The sequence below is a fragment of the Lepisosteus platostomus genome, chromosome 12 (genome assembly GCF_059453375.1).
Source record: "Lepisosteus platostomus isolate fLepPlt1 chromosome 12, fLepPlt1.hap1, whole genome shotgun sequence".
In the NCBI taxonomy this organism is placed as follows: domain Eukaryota; kingdom Metazoa; phylum Chordata; class Actinopteri; order Semionotiformes; family Lepisosteidae; genus Lepisosteus; species Lepisosteus platostomus.
Window position 1 is genome coordinate 16,425,648 of NC_142622.1, and position 26,470 is coordinate 16,452,117.

The 26,470-nt window shown below is 41.5% G+C and overlaps 1 protein-coding gene across 1 annotated transcript in view; it reads right to left on the bottom strand.

The window, feature by feature from the left end:
• The window catches only part of LOC148651182 (partitioning defective 6 homolog gamma-like), a 57,076-nt gene that overhangs the window by 16,948 nt on the left and 13,658 nt on the right, over positions 1–26,470 (bottom strand). The window lies entirely within an intron of this gene.

A 26,470-nucleotide genomic window follows, 5' to 3' on the forward strand; every position in this document is an offset into this window, starting at 1 on the left:
AAATCACTGTACGTTAATGTGCTGTGTTGAAGTCTAGCTATACGATATAAGATAAGAAACATGAGGCCTTCAGGCTTTTAGAAATTACAAGAGCCTGCTGTTTATAAAACCTCAACAGGCTCAATCTGCTGCTCAACAGGAGTCCAGTGAATGTGTAGACAATATAGTACTTAAATTAATTTGGGCATCGCTGGTTTTCTTTTTGATGCCCAAACGTCCCACTGTTAATCGGCTTCTCACCATGACCCTCATGCCTCGAGCAACCAAATGGCAGACATGACTCCTTGCCAGACCTGCCTCTTTTCACACTGAGAGCCCCCCTGCGATACCTGTACTCTGCCACCCAAGGGAATCACGGCCAGGCAGCCCATGACCCAGCCGCGACCTCAACAGACCGTCTTGAACTGGAGCTCCAGCCAGCACTTCCTTTACTGCTTCAGCTGCTGCTTTGAAAAAAATACACCTCACAGATGTTGATACTTGTCTCACTATAAGACACCCTGAATGATTTAAATGAGTTTTGACTTGCACATCTGGTTAAAAACCATAGGCCTTTTCTGGGCACAGGAAAATGATACAATCCAAGTCCAATACTAGCACCTTCCTTGCATTCCTCAAGACTGAAAGCAGCCTTCTCCAAGTGTAGTGCAATGAACCAGAGACTTGACTGCTAAATGCTTTCCACACCTTTGCCAGTCCTTTGTTTTTCTGATGCTCTGCAGGCAACACGCATGGTTACTGCAGACAAATTCTTGCAGATGTAAAATACCAGTGGGGGAAAATAAATCCCATCAAATGTCTTTCTATCATGCAAAAAACTGCCTAGTATTAAAATATAAGATCACTTTATTAGCCATATACCATTTCTTGCATTAGGAATTTATCTTTTCGCATACCCCAGCTTGCTCTTCATGAAACACACAGGCACACGGACAGGGAGAGAGAAGCTTGGGGTCAGAGTGCAGGGTCAGGCCCTGGAGCAGCGGGGGGTTAACGGAGTAGGATTCCTCTGCTGGCTGCAGGATTTGAACCAGCAACCTTCTAGCCAAAGGCACAGATCCTTAGCCACAGAGCCACCATTCTGCCCCCAGAGTGAACTTATAATATGGTCTGTGCATGTTACTCTTGTAATAGGGTAAACTTCAAAGGTTACAAGTGGAACCAACATGGAAGAGCTTTTATAACCAAAAGCAGGAGGCACTTCTTCAACCAAAAGGTCATGGGTATGTGGAACAAGCTACTCAGTCAGGTTGTTGAAGATGATACCAAAGCTTCTTTTGAGAAACAGCTGGATGAGATCTTTATATCCATTACCTTCTAAGTACCATACAGGCCAGATGGGTCAGATGGTCTCCGCTTGTCTGTAACAGTTCAAATAACACTGATTCAGCCTTGCTGAGCAAGAACTGGCCCATTCTTCTTCAGTGATGAGGTAACTAAGGATGGTAGCAGTGGAGCAAAGTTTAAAGTTTATGGAAACATTTTCTGTCTGCTTATGTGGAAGAAAAGGCTTCCATAATTATTGGTCAGAGCTTCACTTACAATGACCCAAAACACAAGGCCAGTGCAACCAACTCAAATTCTACATTTAAACCCCAATGAACATGAATTGTAAATGCTGAAGAAAAAAAAATGTCCCAAGAATAAACAAGAAGTCAAGGGGAAAGAGCAAAAAATCTCAAATGATTTCAACAAGCCTTGTGAACTCAGTGGGTCGGTTGCAGGTTTGCTGTGTTTATAGGCTCAAAGGGACATATAACCCAGCACTGATTTTCAATCTGTGAAATTTACTTAAAATGAAGGTGTCCTCAGGACCCAAGAGCCAAGAGGCAGCAGAGATGACTACTGTGTTCCCGAGATGCCCTGAACTAAATCTTAAAAAGACTAAATCTCCAGCGACATCCACCCCTCTGCAAGGAGGTTAGGTAAGACTGGCACAAGGACTCTGCTTCAAAATACTTTGGCTGTCAGGTCTTTAAAGAAAACCCTACATCTGTTGTATCTCACAGCTTTACATGTAATTAATGATGTACTGTCCCCAGATTGAGTCTAGATATGGCCCAACCCCCTCCTGACTCCACCAGGCACAGTCTCCTCACGCTGACTGTAACTAGGCCTGCAACTCATCTCACTCTGACTGGACCCTGGGCAACAGGCAGAGACATGGACAGCAGTACAGATTTTGATAGCAGATATAAGATAAAAGCCTACACTTGCTAAAGGACATTTAATGATGATAATTATTTTATTTACCTGTACCTGGGAAGAAACTCAAACATGGTTGTCATGCCATGATTCTTGTTCACCTTTGTTTATTATTGTATATGGGACCATGTAATTTTCTCTGTTTTTCCTGAAAAACCAATAAACAAATTGAGCATAAAGTGCTGAACTATAGCAAACACATACAACAAAGAAAAAGAAGAAAGCACAGCAAGTTACCTCAGTAAACCTAAGAGCAAAATTCAATATACATGAGATGCTATAGATGGGGAAAAAAAGTTTTCAAATGATCAATATTTGCACTTTCTCTGCAATTGATTTGGGCAATCAGCTGCACATGAGAAGGTTCGGTCACCAATGGTGTGGAGGCTGTTCTTCAACAGCAGGTTTAAGATAAAGTGCTGGACTACAATCATGTAATAAGCCCCGAAAATAACATGGAGACTACGGTGCATAAGAAAAACTTTGAAGCCCACTCTAAATTCACAGGGAGCAAGTGTAATTTATAGATGAAGGGAGATGTGCTCACGCAGGGTAGACTCGGCACGTGCAGCAAACGAACCCCCATTATAATCAAGGCATGTTTTTAGCAAACGCATGATGTGATAATAAAAAGCCTCATACAGGAGTAGGAGTCATACCATTTGTGGTTAAAATGGAACAATGTTAGACAGTGAAACAAAAAACAAGGAATGCCAGAAATTTCTGAATTCGTAAATTATGGGTAAACATTATTCTGGAGTTATCCGATCGTTACAGGGGAAAAGTGGCAAGAGTTGTTTTATCTGCTGGGTGCTGAAGCTTAAATAGATTATTAAATAGAGTATTAACTGAAGTCTCAACAGTCTCAGATTCCCTGTAACATAATTTCTTTGTTTAAATAAAGATCTTCTCTTGGCTGATTACCAAGAGCCACACGGCAGAGAAAATAAGTGTTAGTTGTTCACTTCTGCTTTGCATTAGAATCATTTTAAAGTCCATTTTCCTCTTATGATCGCACATCTCATCTATAAGGAAACCAGACAGAATTATTAAAAATTCACAGAGGGAAAAGGTCAACCCAGTCAACTCTCTGGGACGAACTGTGAAACCTTCATGAGAAAACAGTGATCGGCTACTGACAGCACATACATTCTCCACCTTTCTTCACATCATCACTGGCCAGATCTCCAGTTACTCCTCAGGAACACAAACAGTTGCATTGTATGTTCATGTCTAAATATTGCACACAAGGAAGAGAACATCTGGAAAACTACTGAAGACCTAAGACTTCAGATTTTTTGTAATATGAGGAATGCATTCAAAGCATTGTGTTCCCTTCAGCTGCAAAAAGAAAACCACATGACAATTAAATTTAATCCTACAGTTATTCAGAAGTTTTAATTAATCAATGTAATGTCATATGGTTTGGAAAATAAGTTGGCATGCTTTTTAGACATGCATTATTCCACATATTCAATCCTGAAATGAATTTTAACATCGATTAACATTAACACCTAAAATGATTTACAATGTTTTTTTCTCTATGAAGAGAAGATATTTTCAAATGAAAATTATAACTTTTAAATCTCGTCTACAAATTCTTTTACCACATTTTCTCCAAATAGTTCAACAGTGTGGTTGACAATCCACATAGGACATAGGGTCATAAAAAGGTGTGCAGTTTTAGATGTTCATTACTCCACAGACCCCCACTGTTGACTTCAAAACCTGCTTTATTCTTTTGTTCTTCACAGAAATACACAAAGCCTTCCACTTGGTTTTTATCTCATCTTGATACTGACCTACCTAAACAACTTCCATAATTCAATGGGAAAAGCACTTTCTATAATAGGTCAATATGGAGTTTGTAACCTCAGTTCCAGAATAAGCTAAAGCAAACAGGCATTTTATATCCTGACTTGAAAGATTCAGTTGTACACGCACTGGGCAGGAATGTAGTTCCAGTGGTAAGACAACTACAAAAGAAACTTTGTCTTTTACAGTTTGGCCAGAGTTTGCGAGACAGGTATGACACCAACAGATCCTAGAAGGATAAAGGACCAGAAAGGTGAAGTGAGTGAAATACACACAAGGCCCGTCACTGAACCATGTAGAAAGGAAGTAATGATAAATGCAGTGCTGCCACCTAGCCTGCCTAGCAACTGTCAAACCTTTCAACCCCAAAACTGGAGTAACAAAACTGGTGAGAACAGGTCATTAAAAAGGGCGGCATGGACTAAACAGTGAATTCCAGAAGCACTGATTTTGGGTCTCATCTGCCAGGGACTACAGAGGGGATTTCTTCGTGCCTTGAACCTCAGTGGAGAGTATTTCTGCTTTGTGCTCCATCACAGCTAAAGATAGCATCCTGTGAGAAACTATGGAATTAAGAGAGGAAGCCTACTGCTGCATGATCAGACAAGTCGCTGAGCTCCCGTGCATGAAACACCCACACACTCTTTCACAACACAAAGGAACACCACCACTCTCTACACTGCCTAACCTTAAAATCACATGCCATTGCATGCTGTCCTGCTTTGTAGGGCTGGCGGGACTCCCCACTGACACACTCAAGGATTAAAACAGCTTGCCATAACAAATCAGCTCATACTTTCCATCCCTCTGATTATAAATTCAACCAAATGAAACTTTAAAGGAGTTTTTGTCAAAATATTGTTGAACTTCATTTTATAGGACATAGAACAGTAGCTCCAGGGTTTTCTTACAGCTGAACTGAAGAACATAAATGTCGGTTGAAATGTACAATACTTCAAAAGTCATCTTCCAACTTGTATCTTTTTATAAAGGCAAAAACTACAATGGCACGCTGTGTTTCTATGCATTTAATTGTTCACGAATGCTGGAGCTCAGATATGCCAGTCGAGCTCAAGAAGATGGAAGGCCAGTTTTTGTCTGATACATAGGCACTACTATGCCTCCCGTTCTTTTCTTAATGCTGTATCTAATAATTTGATTTTGAAACCATCTTTCATACATCTGTTCTCTGAAGAGCAAACACAGCCCCCCAGAAGGAACTCATTTTGGCCAGGCCTGCCTCGGATTTTGTTTCTAAACCTCTCATAGTCTTAATACGTCTGTGGTTTGGGGTCTAATTGTTCCACATGCTTGTTACTCTTTAAGTGGAATGTTCAGCCTACTCCTTACTCCTTTTGCCAAATCTTTTTTTAAAAAAAAAAAACAAGGCTCCTCACTTAAAATTGCATACCCCTACATTTTTGTAAAGAGTAAGACAATTTCCTCCTGTAATGGTGGTTGAACAAAAATTGCAAGATTCCACACTGCACGGAAAACCATCGTGATTTTTCATATTATCACAGAGCAAAATGATGAACTTGAGTTGGTTTCGCCTCTGTTCTCTCCCAGAGAATTTCCCCGTAACCCGTAAAAGGCTCTACACAGTGGGTTTCCAGGCCGGGAGAGTGAGGCCAGGCCCACAGCGCTTGGAAACGACAGGAGAACCCTGGCTGGAAAAGTGTTTCAACCCTCATTCAAAAGGAGGTAGAAGCTAGGGAGAAAAAAAAAAAACTCCAATGTGCTGTGAAACGGCCAAATTCTAATTCTGCATGGCTGACCTTGGTGTTGATCAGCGAAGAATAAACAGACGCGCAGATTCCAAAGAACATTAGAACTGCATGGGCAGTTCCACAGCTGGGGGAGAGCGGATCCCGGACTGCCTGAAAGGTCTGACCTACTTCTGTCTTTCAAGGAAAGTGAAACGGAGGATCCAGTTCAGTTTTGTTTTTCTCCTCTCTGCTCACTCTCTCCCAGGCAGAATATCATGTTCCTCTAGCATGTGAATAGACTATTTCAGATACTTATGTGGAATACTGCTATATTGCAACATTTGTCACTCATTTGATTTAACACACTGCTGGAAAATGTACCATTAAGATAAGATACTGTAAGTTTCTGGAGTGCATCAATCAATCCTTGCTTACTGTATGTAGTTTGCCACAAAGCATATTTCTGGATTACACAGCAGTCGACAACAGCAGCACACCATGTGGACACAGACAAGAGGAAAACAACAACTCCCAGCAGGAGAAGATAAACTTCTCAATCAAATGTTTCATGTAAACACACACATGAAGTCTATACTAGATTATTTTACTGAAACACTCCATGTTTCCCTATAGAAATTCTCGGCAATGCCACCGAAATGCCAGGATGACTGAGCCTGACTTTCATATAGAATGAAAGTTACTGCAGCTTTATGGTTGTATATTTAAAAAAGCGCTCTTGTAACCAAGACTTCAAAAACATGAAACACTGCCATTCATTTGCATCTGCAAAGGTTTTGGTTGTGTAGGCCATGTATGACATAGTGCTTCTAGCTTTTACGGGTAAAATTAAAAGCTGCAACAGGTAATTTAACAAGAGCTTCATGCACAATGACACAAACACACTTTTGCCTGAGCTCAGCTCAGCTCGCAAAACCTTTAATATTTATCAGAACTAACACATACAGCAGCCCTAAATAAACAAAACATTTAAAGTGCTAATCTTGCAAGGACAAATCAAGGGGAACATAAGCATGTAAAATTTTTGCAGGGAAACAACAGCAGGTAAGACAGCTGACTGCAAACAGAAAAAATAAAATGACAGTGCAATTACATGAAAATAAACACTCAACCAAATGAACGAATAATTACTTCCTATCCCGGGAATGCAGTCTTCAGGATTTCATCTGTAGGCCTGCCACATAAACACTGAAACCACGCCCTGTATTCCTTACAAGCATGCCAGTTCTAGAGAAATCACATGTTTTAGGTAGTGGGTGTTTTGGATCTTTTAATTTGCTCTCCAGGATAGGGGTATCAAATATGACATCTGCACACTGAAGTGGTATCTATAAGGGGCAGGACAGGCAGACACTCATGTCCAGGGCAACTCGGTTAGAAGCGGCAGACCTGGCTTAACTCTACTAATCTCCCACATAAACAAACCCCAGATACAGTAAACACAGGAGGTCCCGAGGCGTTTTGATACCAAGTTAATTTAGGGTCATGCTTGCTTTAAATGAAGCTCTCGCTCAGAAACAGAAACACAGCTCTTAACTCACTGGAGCACGCAAAGCTGACCGAGCAGAAAAAACAGTTTGACGTCACCCAGTCTACCACAGAGCTCTGTTCCCTTCCCCACGGGGGGGCTGCAGTGAAAATCCCGAAACCCGGGTTTCGCTTAAAGGACGGCCACCCAGTCCCACAATCCTTAAACGCTTCTCAAAACATTGATTGATATTGTATTAACTCTCCCACACAGATTCAATGGAAAAACAAGACTGCATACCTCCACTTGGGTGCTACCCAAATGGGTACCAGAGGTACCATAAAGGTGGCAGAGATAGTATTCAAAACAGCATGCTATATAGGGCAAGCATCCCATGTGCACAAATCTCATCTTTAGGCAATTTTTTACCAGAGAGACTCTCAAATACGACTATGTCATACCACCTTCACCCCAGGGGGCTCAAGCAATCTGACATCAGACCTGACAACATCATGTCTAGTGCTATATATTAGTGGGGAAGAGCTGCTTGTAGTACAGAGAGAGCAACACATGGCAGTAGCGGAGAAAACAAATGCTAATGTAGTTTTACAATTATCAGCACTTTCATGAAGTTGCTAAGAGAATGACAAGTGCTTTAGGTGAAAAAAAGTAACTTGGGGGCAAACTAAGCAATGTCTGCAGACCAGATTGAACAAGGCTTTCACACAAAATGCACTGTCCAAATCTAAAATTGTCTAATATTCAATTCAATGTACTGTATATGCATGCTGCTTCATACTATAGAGACCAAACATCAGTATTAAATCTTTTCATCCCTGGTGTTGATTTTGTTTCATGGCAACAATTCAAAGGAAATGGTGAAGTTATTCAAGTTATTTTATCCTAAAATTCCCTCAGGCACATACACACGACATAGTAAAGGGGATACAAGACTGCTTTCCATTTCTGGTTTAATTTGGGATCCTTGTTCTTTATATTATTACGTTCGGACATAACAGACCAAAAATGTTTTCATCAACCTCTGTTTTTAGCAAACATCAAGTACTTTGGTCAGCCTTTACTACCAAACACCTCATCGGCCCGGCCTCATTAGTAAACTGCATCAGATGTTCTGGACAGAGTTCTCCACCCTTCCTCACAAGCCGCAGACTCCAGAAGAAGAAAAAAAGCAGAAATAAGAACTTACAGGATCTGTTGTCAACGTGTCTCCTATTTTTGACATTGACTTGTTTACGCCGTGGATCGAGTGAAGGATAAAGCCAAGATATTGGCGACAACTGTGGTGAAGTTTGAAGGCTTCTGTGTAATTAAAGTGTCTGAAAATAACTACAGGCAATGGCAGCAACGCTTAAAGTGAGCTGGATGCTGGGTTCTCACGGTCAGATCCCAGATGTGAGCAGGCTTTGAGAGCCCAAGTGGGCCTCCGTTACAATGAATTTCATGGCACTCAAAGAAAAACACCACACTGCCCACCACAAAACCGCTTACTCTTGTATAGCAGTAAACAACTTTCTCAGCTCAACAGATTTCTAATGATGAGAGCTTAGAACTACTGGAATACCCCGGAACCTTCTAGAAAGGGAAAGAGAACAGTACAGAGCTAAGCAAAGAGAGAAAACATGAATTAGTCTTTCTTTTTATTTTAAACATAGCGGCGTGTTTTTAGACACTGGACTACAACAGCTTTGTTTTTTTTATTTTTGTGAATTTTGTGAAGTGCCAGTTTTTGTTACACCGACCCAATCTCAATCAGTTAGCTGTGTTTGTCATATCGGCTTGCAGCTCCTATGCTGCAACTGCACACGGGGGAGGAGGAAGAAGTGTGGACAGACTCCTCCCACCTGCCCAACTTCGAGCCAATCATCTGCTGACGCATCACAAGGAACTCTGCCCCCTGCTGGAAGTTCCATGCGTCCCTGACCAAAAGCACTGAAAAACACCCTCCCAACTGCTTGGAGAATTCTGGTCACAGTCCGCTAGTGACATCACCCAGGCTTGAACTCATAACAACAAATCCCAGTTTGGACTCTTGAGCCACTTGAGAGACTTCTTAGTGTTTTGGTTTTAGCTTTTGTCAAACTACCACATGATTACTCTTTTCAGAATTATGTCAAACCAGCCAACAGATTAAGCTTGCATGTTCCTTGTTTGACGAAACATATATATATATATAATAGAAATATAATGTATAAATATGTAAGCTTTCTGGTTGAGGCTCAAATTTACAAATGACAATCGTGAAGCAGTGCCAGCCTCAATAAGGAATGACAGATACCTACAGTTGTTTCAACTATAGCAGGAAAAGAGGTACACAAAAGGGACATTCAATGAGCAAATAAAGTTATGTTTCCAGAAAATAAAAACTTCAAATGCAATATCTACCATCTCCCAGAAACACTGTCTAATATAACCTCAAAATCCCTGAGGGTTTTGCAGTTCAAGAGGAACACTCCTTAAAATAAATAACATGAAATTAATTACCCTGCACTCCCCAAACAAAAGCCAAAATCCCACGAAGTTGGTTTTACATAAAATACAAATCCTCCCTATTTTCAAACACAGATCTGAAGAGAGACGTGTGCTGAAGAGAGCGTGTCAGGACAGTAGGAAATACATTTTGTTCAAAGCTATTTGCGTCCCAAAGGACAGTGAAACGGTTCACTATATCGTCTGGAAATTATTCGATTTTAAAACTCAGCTCAAAGCCAGACAGTGAGCACACTACATAGGAAGATATTTTGCTACATGCCTAAACATAAACATGGCTCCAGTGTTTGATACGTTCCTCGTCTGGAGCAATTGCACTAGTTACTGCGGCCAGGTTTTCTGGCTATGGTGAGCTGTCACTGCCACTGCGAGCGTCTCTGTCGTCAGCGCTTGTTTCTCTCGGTAGCCATAGGGACACAGTAGGTCTTGCCTTCTTACATGGCTGGTTTGGTTGTCCTTATTCAAAGTCTCACAAGCAAATTCCAGATGTATACTAAGGTTCTCAAGTTTAGCAGATTTGAAAAATGAGCACTGTACAGATCCAGTTCTGGATCCAGTACAGTTCTGACTGTGTCAGAGTGTTAATACATTTGTCTGTTTCATTACAACACAGCCTTAGACAGATTTTAAAACAGTGGCCCACACAAGGGCTTCAGCATGAATTCTGTTAAATGCTCCTGGGTCAGGGGTCAATGGAGCTTGTATTTTTTTAAGTTACTCCTTTACCATTTGGCCTCTAAGCCCCATGACAATACTGGAACTTCTTTTAAGGTAGAAAATTAAACAGTGGCCTGTTTTAGAAAGTATTTTTTTCTCCCATTTGCATTAATTCTTTAGGTCCCAGCATTATATATGGGATAATCTGAAGTCGTCCAGATAGCACGTGGAAAAAAAACAAGAGTAAGTCACTTTCTTTGCTTTGTATAATGACAAATCAGTTTGAAAGAAATATTGTGGTTTACAGAGATTAAAAGTAACGCTTGAAAGCAAATCAAATGACCCAGTGACCCTGCTTATCCTAGGCCTCTCCAAAATTTCACCAGCTGGTGTGAGTGAAGTGTGATGACTAAGGCCTTGTTGACTCTGGACAAACTGACAAACAGCCACATGGTATTAACACAAGGAAGAGACCAAATAATGTGGAACAGCTTAATTTAGTAACAAAATACTGAGGTTTGGGCTGGGGCAGAAGCTAATTTGTTTTGCGTGTGTGCCTCTGTGAGAGAGAGTATACAAACCTCTACAAAACACCATGTTATTCAAACTTTTGACAATCCACAAATTGCAACTTGTTCCTAGCAAGTTGTCACTGAGTCTTTTAAAACACACGCACGACTGCAGGGCCTTTTATAAGGTTAGTTAACCTCTTCAAAGATCTGCTAGGAACAATGCACAGGGGAGGGATTCAATTTGGACCACTGTCAGCACATTCCCACAGACAACGGCAAGAGGACCCTGTAGGGCAAGTGAGCTGGACACTCGATACTCCGGGAACAACTGTCTTCCAAAACCCAGTGATGTTTCTGCCATTTGAGGTGTACCGTCTTTCTTCATGGGAACACCCCACTCCCCTGCCAGTAACACCTGATTTCACTCCTTTAATATAGGCCTTCCTGAGCACCTAAGACAAGGATGAAGTTCAGTTGCAGTTGATTTAGAAAAAAAGAAATGAGCCGAATGTATAACCATACACATGACTAATTGCATATCAGGACAGTGTCTTCAGCAGGGAGATGCCTCATCCAAGCTATGTACTTTTTATGTACAAAGATTGTGCATACAAAATGAAGACCGTAATACTAATAATTAGCTATAAATTTGATCCACGGTACAATGTGCACTCAAGCGTAGGACAGTTATGGCCCGTGAAACACAATGTTTTTCCTATAGTAACTCATTCTCCCTGAAGGCCACACTTTGCTATAATAATTAGATTCCGTGGTCAAATTGTTCTGTGCATCCTTGTCTTATAGGAAAATAAAAGCTTACTTCCATCCAGATCTGTGGCAATCCTTTCAAGACATCTATACTGTTCACCGAGTACATTTTATTTGACTACTTCCAAACTACACATGGCAGTAATTCAAACGACATTCTTTTATTCACTAAAATTGGTTAATAAATGTAATGCAACCAAATATGGACCAAACTAAGAAGAATCGTACATGCTGCAGATATATCCAACATGTCAACAACCAGATGGAAAATGAAGAAAAAGTTGTTGATGGCTTCACGGTTCCTAGTCAACCCAAGTTTAAGTCAACTATCTTCAAAAAACTGTGTATCTAACGGAACAATTAAAATTAAGAACTCCATTAAGGTCAAGATGGAAAGTACTCAGTGTTAAACATTTGTTCAGAATGTAAACAGCTATAGAGTGAACTAGGGATATACTCCACAGTTTTGCATGTTCACTACCAACACAAAGTTATTTTTTTCTAATAAGTGAACAAATCCAAAAAAAGAACAGTGACTCATTTTTAGAATTCTTTTGAAATACGTGCTTATCTATAATCTAATGTTTTTATATTTCTGCCAGTGAATGCTTCTGGCATCCAAAAATTTATCTTTAACTGCGCAGACAATATATGTAATTCTGACATTATTTTCAGCAGTTCTTTTTGTTTTATCTAGACCTCTTTATTTCCATTTCGGAGATCAGGTATCCCCTTATATTTACTGTGACACTGAAGGTAATTTAACACCCCTTTTTAAGGAGTGATGAGCATCTGAGAGTTTAAAAGGACAAAGCATTATCCTCACCATCTTAACCCTAGGAGAAGTCACAAAAGTCCTTGATCTGAAGTTCCTTCTACACAGAACCATCACTGGTAGACATAGTACAGCAGGACTGCATCTATACATATAAATTAAGTTGTGGCAGAATGCTGTAAATCACATTTTACAGTTAATAATAGTCACCATCAGAGTAATGGACTCAGTGGAATAAAACCTATGCACATCACAGAAGTCACAGGAAGTAGGTCTGAGTCTGCCATGAGTCTGGCAAAGACGAGACCATACCTCTTCATAATCACAAAGACATGATGAGAAAGGACGGAATTTGAGATCTTAACCAAAACAAGAAATTAACATGAAAATTCTGTTTACCGAGGCAAATGTAACTGCACTGCATGATCGGACGCAGGTCTCACCGAATAATTCACATTTCCGACATGATGGTAAGAGAAACTGAAAAAACATAAATCTGTTAAAGTTACTAAGTCGTTCACTGTAAAACTGCTACCTATCTTACGGTAGTTAATAAAATTTGTTCACAATTGTCCGTATGAAAGGCTCATAGTCACTTTAAAGCAATGTAAAACTGATGATCAGAGACTTGTGTCTTCTTCAATATTTAGGGATCAACATTTATTCTCAGCAAATGTGTAATAGTTTAGGAAGTTCATTTCTTTCTCAAAGAACAATACAAAAATTCCCAGTCCCATGGGGATTAAGAAAAATTATGATCACCCGAGGTAAAGCTATTCTTTGAGAACTTATCACAAATAGTAGAGCATATTTTGACGTATCCCACATTGTCACTGGTAAGCACTATGCCTTTTCTTCTACAGAAGCCCTGAACTGTCTGGCTATCTTATAATGTTCCTGAGTTGTCGCTCAGAAGAATGTCATTTCTGCTGCATCTGCAACAAGCAGGGCTGAGAGTGAAGGAAAAACAGTTGACCTTGTGTTCTTCCAGTATCAGGGAATTGTAAAATTAAACAAAACTGCGGAAACTAAATAAAAACATCCTTTGCAGACTGATACGTTTAGATTACCACAGCCATAAAAAGTCAAGTCAGAATAGGCAGCTATTTTGTTTTTAGTTTTTCGTCAATATCAATAAGCTTAGAGCTCCTGCCAGTTGGTAATAACCTACCTGTATATGAACAGCAACACTCATCTCTGCTGGCCTTTGCTTTCGGTCTCGGTGGAGAAAGTGCCAATGGGTGGTTCAGCTTGGACACTTTGCTCATATTTGATCGGTCAATGGTATCCACAGAAACACAGAAAGAGGGCTCACACTCAATCAGCTGTGCAAACCGATGTAGTTTAATGTATTAAAAATAATACATTTTCAAAAAATAACCTTGGACCATATGAGGAAACCAGGCCACTCATCCTACCAAAAGGACTACCTGCCTTAAAAAAAAAAAGTATCTGGACAAGTAAGGAGTGAGTGAGACTTAGCATTCTTTAAGAAACTATTTAGATACATCCAAAGAGCAATTACGTTTCACTTCACTTGAAGAAGAAAGCTAACTAAAGAGCGCAAGGCGTAAATACTGGCATCATAGTATTCACTGCGACCTAAAATAACACCTATTCTTTTACATAAACTCAATTAAACTCCCCAGGGCTCTGTCTGGATCAAAACAGGTTTGAGAAAAAACACTGGTAACAAAGGGAAAATAAAAGTTTAATATTACAGGCTTTTCCTTTCATTTCTCTCTCTCTGGAGGCAACGGAGCCTGTGCAACCACTTACTTGTTGTATGAGGAGCACTAATTGTCCTGAAGGAACTTCTACTTCACCTTATAGCCCAGAGGAAAGTAAGACGTAAAGCAAAGGGTTACGTACTTACTGTACATACAGTAAGAACCTGCAGGTCTAGCACCTGCCTGGTCACGTCTGTATGTTTAAGCCATAATTATTGTTAAACGTATGTATGCTGTATCGCAACAATCCAGCGAGACCTTTCCTACCTGTGACCGAGAAGACTTTTCAGAACAACTCTTCTTACAGCATGACGAAAGTGCTGTTTGATGGGAAATGGCTTCCGCTGATATGATGCCGTTTTGAAATTAGCCCACCCTATGGAAGGCCTCTATTATCAGGATTACACAGCACAAAATCTTTCAGTTTATGCATATTAAACTATTAACAACGTTCATTTATCTTTGTATGTCAGCCTGGATCAAAAAGAACTCAAAACCACAACTCCAAAATTTTTGAAACTGAGCTGAACAAAAGGGCACAGTCAGCACTGCTCCTGCAGACAGAATTCCCTGCATACCTTCACATTAATCTCCTCTGCCGCACAAGTACAATTTCTTTAACCATTTTGTGCATCTGGAGCAGAGTGGCATATTGTGTATAATCTTCATAGCTGTTACAGCCACTTTTCCCTCTGTAAAACAATCTCTTTTTCGCCCCAGTGCACAGCTATCCTGAAAAATAACTAGACCCCTGACAGGGAGCCAGAACCCTCACATACTGCAATGCCGAAACTCGTAAGCACTGCCAGAGCTGGAGTCTGTCAACCCTTACACCTTTGCCTGTACAGGTAACAAGCAGCGTGGATTGTCAGAGAGACCGTGGGGAAGCCACAATTACAGTCCCTCAGGGAAGTTCTTTAACCACGCTGCTGGAGACAGGCAAGTCAAACATGGGGAACTGAAGAACTGGAAACAAATTACCACCGCTACACATGAAACATTTCTTCTGCCCGAAAATCATGTCTCAGCACTCGTGTACTTGACTGATGTTTCTGGTGGCCCAGGTCTGAGCTTGCATGTGAAGATGAATCAACAGCCCAAAATGCTGCATTTTTTAAAACTTTTCAATGGAATGAATCTCTTCTTGTTCCCTTGCAGCCAACATATGTGGACTCAGCTTGCCACATATAAACCTCTTAGTTTATAAGTCTCATTCATCACTTTGGAACTGTAACTCTTTTCCAATGCTGCACAAAGAATTGTGCTTACGAAAATCACATACATGCTCTGAACGGAAAAACCAACCAGTGAAATTTCAGTGGACAATGTTTCTGCAAAAGTGATGCCCGTGAATAAACAATTAGGAGAGCTTCTGCGATTCTCAGTTTAAAACGCAATTCAGCACTGAAACATGAAACAGAGCCACGAGTGCAAATTACACGGAAAGGCCTTTAAATCTGAGAACAGGAGGCACTTCTTCACACATGAGGTTGCAGGATTTTGAAATAAAACCACAGTGTTGATGAAGCCGATACCCCGACTTCTTTCAAGAAACTGCTAGATGAGAACCTTGGATCAACTGACTACTAACCACCGAATGGGTTGAATGGCCTCATCTCCTTTGCAAGCTTATTGGTCTTCTAATGGATCAAAAAAGCACAGCCGCATAGCCAGCTCACTGAGAAAGGCTGGAGAGTCCATCAGCTCCTTGTGATGGAAACGACTTTCTATTGGACATCAACCACCGCCCGGCAGCTCTAAAACGTCAACAGAAAGCGTTCAAGGACCGGGGACTGATGTTCTAATGTTTGAAAGAAAAACGTTCGTGTTAGAAATTAGTTCTGCACTTTAAACATAGTTGGCAACTCAGAGGTTAAAATACTGAGGAAACGCCCATCAAATAATTTAGTGGCTGCTGGAAATTTGTTTTTGCTTTAGTCTGCCTGGACGCATATTTGATGGTGTGATTGGAAGACATGTAAACACGGCCATGAACCAGAAGAGCCCCACCCCACTCCCACTCCCACAGAATCATGGTTTGCTGTTAATTAAGGTCAACACGCAGCCCCCAAAGTGTATCAGCAACGACATGACAAAAAAAAAAGTGAGTAGTTGAAGAGAGGTAGAGATCTGAGAGGCATGACCTTCAGGGCAGACCAAGCTTAGCCAGCAAAAAAAAAACGAAAAGAAACTTCAAATGAGAATGGAGAGGAAAGCAAACAGTATTTGGCTGCTCGGTGACAACTGACGGCTGACTAACTTTACTCCCCACTGTGGCCTCCCTCTGTCTCTGTGCTGAGTTACTTGGAAATCTGGCATGTTTGCCCTAATATTCGGGAATGAATGGTCAAAACATGAGCAGAATCTGCTCTCCTTCTAGTGTTAACGACACTAAGATGTTCCCAAAATACGTCCCTCTTGTGCCCTCCAGAGCTGGTGACAAATCCATTGTTAGTGTTCATGTTGCTCAGGACAGGGGTCTGGCGGATGTGCAGAAAATCCCCAGGGGAGCCGTCGACATCAAAAAGTGTTGGCATCCCACTGCAGCCTTCCCACAGTTCATTCCAGTACTTACAGCGTAAAGAAGGGAGCACAAATTACCAACATTAACTTCAAGCTATAGTATTGAGTTTCCTTTTCTTTTTTTACCAAAACTCTCCATTGGCACTGTATGTTGATGACTTCAGAAACACTCATTTACTACACTTGGCTCTAGCACTACACCGCAGAGAGTCAGCACATCTACACAGACTCTGCTCTGGCATGGAACAGAAGAATGACAAGTCAAAAAGTGCCACACTATATTAACATTTGAATTGTAGTTGAACCACCAATTGCTAATGAACTAAGCACTGGAAGCCACAGAAAAGATGGTGGAAGGAATTAAATGATGGAAATAAAAACATATAGAATTCAATCTAGCTGTAAGAAGTACTTGATATACACACACATACCACTATGACCTGAGGGATGTCTGTCCTGATCAAAGTCAATGGGACAATTTCCACAATGTATTAGGAAAAGAAAACCGGGACCTTTTATACAGATAAGAATATGATAATTATCTTAATCACAGGGCTTGTTAGTGTATTAGCGCAGGAAAGTACTGGCTAATCCTGCTAATAAATTAACAAAAGACAACTTCCCAGGTGCACTGTTACTGTATATATCATTTAAATGGATTTCTAAAGATAAAGGCAAAAACTCAGAACAAAGCTTTGTATAGTACTATGTTTTTTTAAACAGAGTACTAGTACTTGAAGATACCTTGCATTCATAAAGGTACATTTTTTGAAAAAGAAAATGCCTATCTGCGTGTTCCAGGCTCACGCCAAACATCTTAAAGGGCAACACAGCTAAAAAAAATGCGGGTGACAACTTAAATGTTTTGCCAAAGGCCCATTAAAAATAGATGATTAAAGGAAAGCAACAGCCAATCCATCTAAGCTAGAGATAAGAGAGACATCAATTTATAGCTAAGATACCTACATGAGTGGAGGCCTGGCCTTTGAATAATGTCAGAGACCTGATTTACAACCTTTTTAGACCCTCATTACCAGCTCATTTGGAATGTGAGGCAGGAGGAACACAAAGAGCTCAATTAGCTATGGCATGGATACCACATCTTGCACTGCAGGCACAAATGGCACCACCAGAGCAGCATTTACTGCACCTTTTGTTTGGCAAAACTACAGGGGAGCCATTAAGAAGCAAAGAGCCCCGTTCCACCTCAACAACAACCAGAGCTCACCATGGCCCCAGTCAGAACACTGCTACTTCTTAAAATGACACATGCTGAATTATTGTTTTCCCCCTGCTGGTGACTGATGCCAACAGGGGTTTGACGCACCTTCGAATAGTGGTAATGCAAAAACGTACTGGAATCACACTGGCAGAGGGCCTAGAAAGCACAGCAGAAAAAAAAAGTCCCTCTGAAGAGTCCAGGAACCACGAATACTGCAGTAGTGGGGTAGGCCTCTACAGGTTGGCATAAAGCTTCTTTCAGACATCAGCAATTAAATATAAAACTGTATAACAACCTGCATCAAATCGACAAGGCTGTCCTTATTAACCTACAAGAAAGGCCATATCAAAGACTCATTCACAGATAAACTACCCATCTACGCATCGTCATCATTGCTCTTTTCTATCGGTGAGGGCGGCAGATGCCAAGTCTGTGCCTAGGATGTAATCTGGAAAGTGTGCTCTGAAGGCCCAGTCCTGCTGCGTACATCATTCGAGAGGGAGAGTTCAGGAGAGGAAAGCTGGAAATATCAAGCATCTTCTCTCAGGAAGCATTTCAAATCCTTAATCCTGCCCCTCCTTACAGTAGCGTGTGTGTGGACCTGGTAATTCCTCCAATTCAAAAAGAGGGACAAGGAGAAATATGCAGTGCCCCAGAAATGACTGTTGCCACGTACGCGCTGTGTCCAAATCAGCACTTACTCATAGACGTTATTACAGGTTTCTGGGACACATGGCCTCAACCTGGCTGCTTATTTACTGCGTGACATCACTACCTGATTATGACTGAGTTATTTGCGACAAGTTATAACTGGACAGTCTACTGTGTATAAGAGATGTTGTGCTATTCATAATGTACAATTAACAGATTATTACACTGTTAATTAAACTGGATGAATAAAAATGGCTCTCCTCTGCTGGGTGTGAAGGGGATGTTTCTTTCAGTTTTTCTAAAGATTAAGGGTCTTTAGACCCCTCTGCATGTCCCACAGAAAAGGCTCCCAAGTTCACCTGAAACGTGACAGGTTACATGGCTGCCTCAGGTGAATTTAGATAACTTTAAGGAACGTTGGCCTAATAACTTGGAGAAAACTTGTCATTTCTTAGAGGCTGCAGCAGAGATCGCACAATGTCAGGCAAAGTAGAAAAGCACAGGATCCACATTGTGTGAAGCAAGGCTGTGAACACTGAAAACACCCACCACCTGAAACACATGGACAGAAGGGATTGCAGCAGGGACACATGAACGTTAGCTTGACATGTGCAAAGGGACTGCATAGTTCAAGCATGGATTCCTAATAATCTGGCCAGTGAGCATAAAGGATCAAGAATCACAAAGGCCGGCCTCTAAGCCACAGATGAGACTGCGTCATTATTCCTGGTTAGATGTATTCAGCTCGGATTGAGCTAATTCTGATACCTCCACGTAAGTGTGGCAATACGTAGATCAACAGTCACGTAGCTCCAAGTAAGACAGTGCAGACATAGGGAGCTGTTTTTATTGCAGAACTCTGGAAGCCATTCATTTTGTGGTTCTGAATGACGGGACTAACATTAAGTTGAGAATGGTTAGACTGCACAGAAGCAAAAAAAACTAGAAGCATGTCATACATACAGTACAATTTCAGTGTTAAAATACATTCACCCTTAGGAGACTCACAGGGGCCACAGAAACTGGAAAATAATGACTGCCACCTCCACCCTCCAAAAACAGCACGAGTAACACTTCGTATAAAGAGAAAATCACCCATGGGTACACAGCTAGTTGTATGGAAATGCATATCTCTAGACATGAATGTATATAGCTGAATAAATGTGTGCATTTAAAGTAATCATTAATAGCTAAAATGTCCTCCTCCAAACTTCAGACAGCCTGGACTTGGAAAAGCGTTATAACACAATAACAGCCTTGGATGTGGATTAAGTGCTTTGTATACTCCTACTGGTACCTATGTCCAGTGATATGCATCTCTAAGTTCCTTATACAAGTCCACTGCTGGGTAGAAGTGTTACCTATGAAGGGACTGGAGGAGATCCCTCACCAGCACTGTTCCAACATGAAAACCTGGGGTCTAATCGACCTACTCCAGCACTCAGGCTGGCAAGGAGTTGTTCTACAATAAGAAAGTTAATGGCAGAGCAGCTTCACGTACCTGATGATACTTGGACTAACTGGAACACATTTTTAGCACAGATCAGATGTACCTTCATGCTTGTCATTCATCACAGCTACAAACTGTAACGTCTTGACGTAAGAAAAACTGGAACTTCTGAAGTCCCTGAGTTTTGAAAAGGTGTCATATTTGCATGGGCCACAAGTCGACACCGATTCCCAAAGCCTACTCACATAACACAGTGAGGAAATTCCGGGTTTAAAAGAAATGCTCTACATTGACAGGTTACAACCCATGATGGTCATTTAAAACTCTGAATGGTATCTGACAAACTAGACCAAGGGATTTCTTTGCGCTGAAAAGTGAATCAATGACCTAAAAGGTGCGAAAACAGCCAGGAAGCACATTTAGGACGTGGTTACAAAGAAAATGTGCTGGCGTGCTTTTGGAATAAACATCCTCTCGTCTTCCAAAGGCATGCTGGGTAGCTGAGTGGGTGTCTACTCACTGCCTGTGAGTGAGGAGCAGTGTGTGTGGCCTGTGATGGACAGGCATCTCGTGCAGGGTGCCATCCTGCCTGGTGTCATGTGCTTCCAGGACAGATCTGGGTTACTGCCACCCTTACCAGGAACAAAGCAGCATGCTGTTAGTGAATGAATGGCTAGACTAGCGAGAGTTGTGCTGAATTAGTACAGGGGACATTAATTAAGTAAAGCCCTGCAAGATTGTCTCTGGCTGAAAAACATTCTATCTTATGAAACATTACATAATAGCTTAAATAATTCCTGCCTGGCACATGCTGAAATATCTTCTGGGATATAAATATCCCGTCTATGCCTTCACCTTAACTTCAAAGGCTTTACGTTATCTTAGTAGATCTTTTAGGCTTAGAGACCTGCCCAGAAGAGCTCTTTATCAGTTTAGACTTTGGGAATCCTGGCTAAGACCGGATTTAAACAAAAACGATAACGGCCAATCGCAGAATTATTGCAGCTGCTTCTATAAAAAAAAAACTTAACAGATTCCATTAAAGGTAGATGGGAGACAGATGTAGCTCTGCTTTGTGCAGGGTACAGGGTATTTGATACCCCTACACTTTCCGCAACACTACGCTCTAGGTGAACGATAAATGTGTACCAGATGTACCGCGCTCAGATGTAAGAAGTATCCATTTTTCACTCTGAAGAATCCCCCCCCCCCTTTTGATGTTGAGACTGCTCCATACAGACGTGAAGGATAAAAGGGCTGCACACTTTAACAAGTCAGGGATCTCCAGTCTGCAGAACCAGGCTGTGCCATCGGGAAACACAACAGTGGAAGAAAAACAACGTGGATTTTTGTTACCATGTACAGAAATGCCCAGTCCAGGCAGCGACCCAGTGAGAACCAGCAGTCAGACCGCGGCTATAACTCACAGGCCTTCACATGCACAGCGTTCACAAAACTGACCCAGACACTTTTAAACCTCACTGGCCATCGGTTCTCTCTTTCTTTAGACCTCCAGTCCATTACAAAAATGTGCTAACTGGTACTTGGGGAGACAAAACACCAGTCCTTGTGGGCCAGAAGGCTGCTTCTTGTTTTTTTCCCCCACCTCAGCCCTGAGGTAATCACTTAACTGGACAGGCTGAAGCTTCCCCTTGTTCTTGAGACGCTGGAGGTTTAAAGATGCCTATGAACCCTGTTGGACAGCAGTCCTTGGGGACCAGAGGTGGTCAACCACAACACTAGTAACACTGACTGTTTTTCTTAAAAAGCAACAGTTGAAAAATTGACTAGCCGGTTGTTACTTGAAATTCTATTTACTGTGACAAAAGCGAGAAACCGGGATCGAGAGTATCCGCACACTGCAGGCAGGAGTGGTAGGGGTCTGCTGTAAACCCCACGGCAAGACGGCGGAAGCGAGATTCTTTAAAACACGCTTGGATGGGACTCCTGCATTGTGAAGTTAGTCGTAAAAAAAAAAAAGATCAACATGGTTCAAATGACCTGCTCTTGTTTGAAAACTGTAAGGTTCTTACGAAAGAGTCACAGGAAATGCAAGTGTTCAGGATGCCCTAAGGGTTTTCATTGTGTCCTGTGTTTATTGTGTTTTTTGACTGTGTTCTAGGAACCCTATTCTTCTTTAAAGACAGTGCTTCTATATAATATTCTTATCACATTCTGCAACTGCTGCTAATTAAGTATCGTGCCAAGGGCTCTGCCAGTCATTTCTTATGGGGGCTGGTCTACTCTACAGAAAGTTTTTTTTTTTTTAATTGTTACATGGTTGTCCCAGTAGTAAAGCACAGTATCTGAGCCAAACTTCCACACGCTACACAGCTAAGCACTTTTTTAATGCGATTTAAGAACACACAACAAGCAAATGCCAAAACAGATGAACGAGCAGCTATTTAAAAAGGTCTTGCCTGAGACGTCGTAATTACATGAGGCTGCTGGGATTAAAGTTGCAAAATCAGAGCACAACCATCATCAGGATCAAGAATAAAATGAGAATTAGTGAACAACTGAAATTAGGGGGATAAGCGCTTAGGCCTGGGAACAGAAAGCTAAACACAAAGGGTCTCCTCAGTCATATTGCTGATGCAGGTTTCTTAGGATCCTGCTTCAGCAACAGGGATAATGAGATTCTGCAAAGGGCTAGAAGAGTTTCCGAGATCAATTGAAAAGTGCGCAAGAGGCTGAACTGCCTGCCTTGTGCTGAGAAATCTGAAACTCTTCATGTGCAAAGGGGGGTGCCAACCTGTTCTTGGAGAGCCACAATCCAGCACATTTCATGGGTCACGGGCAGAGCAAGACCTAGCCTGTTTTATTTTGATCATTGAAGCAGGCTATTTGTTCAATTAAGTAGTTCAGAAACCTTTCCAACTGAAAATACCAACACCCCCTACCTACAACATATTATAGCTGGTCATTCCCAAGTGAAGTTACTATATCTTTGAAAAATATTGCAGGTCTTTACAAATTGATGATTTAAGAGTACTCTAGAAATCCTCCCAGTTGCTGGCCACTTCCTTTAGATATTCTTTACTTTTATATACACATTCATTACCTGACTGCAGTAACTGCATCAACTTCATGAACCGTGAAGCCCCACTGAATTCTAGTAAGAACCAGTAGACTGGTTACTCACCATAAATAATGACCTCACATCTGTCTAGCCCACCTGTTTTGGCTTTGTCAAGCGAGAAGACACAGAAAAAACCTTTTGCAAAGAGCCCAGTTTTTATTTCTAGCATCGTTGGTACAGCGATCAGTGCCCTGGATTCAAGATCGGACGATTGTCAGGTCACATCCTGGCTGGGACGCAGCTGTTGTCCCCTCAAGCAAAGTACTATACTCAGATTGTGTCACTAAACCCAACACTCTATTAATGGGTCTCCAAACTGCCATTTTATTCGACTTGCTTGGTAAATAAATGAATATTAGGAGAGTCACAGAGGCTCTCAATAAATGTTGGTGGTAAAGTGATAAAAATGACACTATTTGCCATTTCAGTATACAACCAAATTATAGCTTTGTGCGCAATTATTTTAATTGCTCTAAAAACTGAACTGACACATTGAATGCATTTAAGAATCGTGAGCACGGCAGAAATGTTTCGTTTCAACCATCATCAAATGGTGAGCTATAATTACGGCAACTGTTCAGGAACGGCCTTGGATGCAAGAGTTTATTTTTTTGCCTTCCCAGTATTTATTTAACTTCAGTTGGCAACCCAGATTTCCCTTTTCCACATTTGTTTAAAGTTTAGTCTGAGAGCGGCTCTGGAACATGCTTGCAAAACAGCGTTATTGTTCAGAAACCACACTTAAAAGACAAGAGACCCCCCACATTTTCTGCTGAAGAGAAGACTGCCAAGTCATCACCTGCTGTCCACTGTACACGCACTATAAATATCCCAGCTTGGCGAGAATATGTACACCACAAGTCGTATGTACCACACCTGGATAAACAGGACTGACTTCTGAAAATTCAATCTGGCGACTGTCAGAACAAGAGAAACATGTAGTGTAATGAGGACCAGATGAGCTTCTTTAAGGCTGAGATGCTTTAATCTGCTTCCTTTTTTGATTCTTTACCGTGTGCACGAGACATTTTTCCCCCAATTTCTATAGTAAGGTACATGGGTAGAATTTAGTGTCAGGACTGAGTTAAATGGCAGGAACTCTGGACTCAGCAGGCAGCCTTCCGCTTCTTCCATGGGCTATGGCTCAGGCATTAACTGGAAATTTGGAAGTACAGTATTATTTATCAAAAAAGGGATCAGGAGCAAGGACCCATGTACATGAAAGGTCTTTTTACAACACAACCAGAGACCCTGCAAGCACACACACTACAACACATAACACACAATTCTATTTAACTTGCAACAGTAGTAACTGGAGTAATAGTGACTCCAGAAGCATACAACCAAGTATGATTTCAGAGCAAGTCTATTAACAAAACACTATAATAATAATGTCTCACTCGGGCTGGGCAGGAAAACGCATAAAATATGTCTGAAAACAACTATTTTTTATTTCAGGGGCGATCAAGTTGTTTTAGGCTTTTAATCACTTCTTCCTTAATGATGCATAAACCTGACAGATATATGTTTGTTTTACCTGTACCAATTTAACTTTAGAAAAGAGGAACTGTATTTACTCAGCCTAAATGCTGGAAGATACATTTGCATTTCAATGCCCTACTGCAGCACTGACTCACTGTCTGATCCAGCCTAGACACAAAAACACAGTGAAGACCAGCAGAGACTCAGCGAGCCAGACAATCATCTGAAACTTTTATTGACTTAAGACACTGAATTCCTGAGGCTGAAGTCGATTCCTGCAGGCCGCTGTACTGTTCAGCCCTGACAATGATGTGATGAGTTTCTGAGGAACAGGAGCCGTGAGTAATAGGGTCAGGGATCAGCACAAGCTTATATGGGAAAGGAGAGAATCTCACACAAGGATGCATAGTACTGTATCTGCTTGACACAAAAGCAGTTCTTAACAGGTCTCAGATAGGATTATGAGAAGTGTAATGGAGGTGAAATACTAAAACATGAGAGAGGTCTTTGGGTTCAAATCCCCAGTGGGACACAGCTGTTGTGCCCTTGAGCAAGGCACTTCTCTCAGATAGCTCCAGTAGGCTGTGCTGGACAAATCAGTACATGCCAAACTAGCATTGTAAATGAGAATCTGTTCTCAGTTGACTTGTTTGGTTAAATAGATTAAATAAAAAAAACAGCTACTTCAGCAGTAAGACCAGAATCACTGTGCAAAGTCAGCCCTTATTCTTAAGAAAACATCTGTCTTTTGCCACATATAAATATAGCCAATTACCTATTTAAAGACTGTCCCTCAGTGTAAATATCTCAAAAGGGACTTTTATCCAACACTGAACTTGCAGAGCAACAATTGTTTAGGAACTGCACTGCAAACGGAACTGAAGAAAAGCACTATTTCTTACATCTAAAGCCAGCAACGCGTTTGAAAAAGGAAAATGTCCTGTTGATTAGATTTAAATTCCAACATTTCCCACCCTTCTAATGTAAATACTTTTCAAAAGGCACTGATGGTTCAATGGGATGTTTTAAATAGTTCTAACAAAACTGGCCTCAGAAAAACTATTTTATTCTTATTAACCACAGGGCCCACAAGTAAAATCATCTGCTGTGAGCTCTTTTCTTCCCATCGCCCATGTACTCTGTCACTTGCATTCTAGTCTCATGCTGAGAGACTGAGAACCTACAGTCTGAGCAGAAGCCGTTCATTTGAGTCCTGGTGTTACCCGAGCTCTTCACAAGCTTCCCAGCACCCCTTTGGCCTGATACCGAGCTTCCTCCACTCGTGTGAAAACTGCCAAACTGAATAATGAGCGGAGCACCTCCTCCCCCAAAAAAGATATAGTGTTACAACCGTACAACTTATACGTAAGACCTCATTGTGCTCAATTTGGATTAAAAAAAAAAGATACTGCTGGTCTGGAATCCAACCAGAAAAGAGCAACTAGATTCATTCTGGGGCTTAGGGTAATCTCCTATCCTCACAGGTTGAAGGAACAACATTTCCTCAGACATGCTGGTGTAGCGGAGCTAGTTTGGATATGGTGACGTTGGCGCCCTCACTGCGCGTAGCAGGGACCTCAGCTGCCTGGGCTGAGGGAGGTCTCCTTTAGCTCACGCGGCTGGTTCCCTGTTGTGTTACGCCGGAGACCCGGCTTCGCGCCCCAGGTGCTGCAGGACAGAACGGGTGGCGGAACCGCGACGGTCACATTGGTGCCGTGACCCGGACGGGAGTGTCCTTCGCCGAGGCAAAGTTCAACAGGGGAGGGTGTAGCGGAGCTAGTTCGGATACGGTGACGTCAGCGCCCTCACTGCGCATAGCAGGGACCTCAGCTGCCTGGGCTGAGGGAGGTCTCCTTTAGCTCATGTGGCTGGTTCCCTGTTGTGTTACGCCGGAG